The sequence below is a fragment of the Frankliniella occidentalis genome, unplaced genomic scaffold (genome assembly GCF_000697945.3).
Source record: "Frankliniella occidentalis isolate FOCC.00 unplaced genomic scaffold, Focc_3.1 Scaffold235, whole genome shotgun sequence".
In the NCBI taxonomy this organism is placed as follows: Eukaryota; Metazoa; Arthropoda; class Insecta; order Thysanoptera; family Thripidae; genus Frankliniella; species Frankliniella occidentalis.
In genome coordinates this window covers 63238-65992 of record NW_026267361.1, presented here as the reverse complement: position 1 = coordinate 65992, position 2755 = coordinate 63238, and positions in this window count along the sequence as shown.

Here is a 2755-nt window from a genome sequence, read left to right as displayed (position 1 = left end):
TACTCATTTACAAGAGGGTCTGTCTTCAATTCTGATACAAGGGACTGCTTTATTAAAATGGCTGCCAATTGTAATGAGTGTGGTGCTGTTGCTGAAGGAAGAATCCTCATGGAACCTGCAGACAATGAAGTAGTGCCTTTGGAGTGGTCGGCAAATGACACCAGAGGCATTCCTCATGTGAAGAAAAGACCTCTCTCTCATAACCTTAGAGAAGATCTCACAAAGGAACTCCAAGGAGGTTCAGCTGCTGCGTGGAGAAAACTAGAAGCTTCAAAGAAGATGCAGCATGGTGACACTGAACCTCCTAACCTTTTCACCCAGAGGGTTCTGAGAAAAGCCCAGCAACAGCAGATGGACAAAAAGTACGGCATTGTGCAGGATTCGTCAGATCCCATTAAAAACCTGCAAGATATGAAAATCAGGCAACCACATGCTTCATCTATCCATCAAATTGGCCTGGATCCATTTTTTGTGCATTACCACACTAAAACACAACTCCATGTGTTCAAAAAGTTTGTCATTTTGGGCCACGTAGTGTTAGCCATCGATGCTACTGGATCCCTTGTGCGAAAAGTCTCAAATGGTGAAGGGCATAAAAGTGCTCATATATTCCTTTATGAAGGTGTAATAAAGGCAAGTGGAGAACAGCTGCCTGTCATGCAAATGCTTTCAGCTAGGCAAGATGCCAACAATATTGCATTCTGGATTAACGAGTATCTGAGGCAGGGTTCTCCTATTCCTCATGAGGTAGTGCTTGACCACTCGAAAGCCCTTATTAATGCTGTAGTTGTTACATTTTGTGGGTGCAACAACCTTAAGGACTACTTCAGCAGATGTTTTTACGTCCTTCAAAATGATGCCAGTCTCAGTGACAGAGAACTAGATAGAATAACCCCACAAAGTTACTTGCGGCTGGATATTGCTCATCTCATTGGTGGAGCAGCCAAGTGGAAAGAGTGGAGGGACGAGAGTACAAAAAGGCTAAAGCTCTTCTACATGCAATGTTTAGGGCTATTAGTACTTGAAAACTCCCTGGGTGGCTTCCAGGATACCTTTATCATGGTGGGACTCATTGCTAACAGTCAGCTTGTTGGTGCAGAAGTTGCCAAATCAATGAAAACACTAACTGATCGCATTCAAGGTTCAGAAATAGAAATATCAGACCTTGTCAAGACAGAAGAGTCTGATGACGATTTTGATGACCCTGAATTTGACCCACTAATTGATGATGTTGATGAAGATGTTGATGGTTATCTTAAAAAAATCAAGGAAGAAATCGCATCCAGGCGGTGTGAAAAAGGCCCTGGAGAACTTAATGCTTACTATTCTCCTGCTGTATTAAAAAGATTTTATAATTTGCTGCCTGATTTCTTGTTATGGTCTGGCGTTCTGGTGGAAACTTTCCAATCTCCAACTGCCTATGGGTCATCTGCTAGAGTGGAAAGTGACTTTAATCAGATTAAAAATGGGATTCTTTCCGGCAAAAAGCGAACAGTCAGACTTGACAGATTTGTGGCTATGCACCTGAGGCATGTTGATGGGTCATGCCATCTTGCAGAGGCAGACCATAACCTTAACATCTACCAGAAATCAAATGAAACTGGAAGTGATGGTAATGAAGAAGATGAAGAAAAAAGTGGCGAAGGACATGAAGAAGAAAGCAGTAGTGACTCTGATGCTGAGACACCTGACAGAGGCAGTGCAGAAGATGGAGGACAAGATACTGGTGACAAGGCTGCTGACAAACCTGACAGAGGCGGAGATCCTTCCAAGAGCCCTTTTAAGAAGAGGAATATTAGAAAGAGGAGAGCTGAAGACCATGATGATGACAACGATACTGAACATCAGAAGTCTTTAAATGAATCTGAAAATTGGCGTGGGCAAGCGCCTACCCCAAAGAAATCCAAGACAGCAAAGTACTTGAACCCTTTCCCAGAATTGTCTGCTGTCATGAATGCCAAATCACTCGAACCACCAAAAGAGATTCTCCTAAAAAATGGACTTCACATAGGCTTCTGTAAAACAAGCGCTACGTCTCATGCCCAATTAAAAAATACCTGTGCCTTTGATGTGCTGGCACAGCTGACTAGCTCTGCCTACATTCAATATGAAATGTATAGAAATGGTCTGGAACCATACCTCACTGGTAGCGACTTTTTCCAAACATGCCTGAGTCTTGTCGAAAAAGGTGCTGTAAATGACACATATCAACTCAGATTGCAGACTTTGGCTAAAATGACAACACCATCCACCGTGATTGCCCCAAAGAAGTCAACATTAAGGAGCAGACAGTCAAGTGTATCAATTACATATGGGTACATGTCAGAAAACTATACACATTTCTGTCCTGAGGGTATTGGTGCTACTTACAGCATCAATCGATGCTGAATTTACTTCAGAGTTGTAGTTTAAGCTCGTTTCCACAATTTGAGGTGCTATTTTATCACTTTCATCTCATCCTGAGCTATGAAACTGAATGAAATGTGTCCTGTAACCTTCCCTCGACGCTGTCCCTAAAGCCCACCCTCAACATTCAATTGCCATTTACTTTTATTTCCTTTGACTAGAAGTGGTCCCATTATTATTTTGGTGCAGCTAACTGTTGTAGCTATTAAAAACAACCGGGTCAAGTTCTCAAATTCACTTTTTCAGTTATTAAAAAAAGAAATACTTTTGTCCCTGAATTTCCTAAAAACTTCGGCACAGACGACCGAAGTAACTAAATAATCAGATTTTATAACCTAAACGGTTGGAA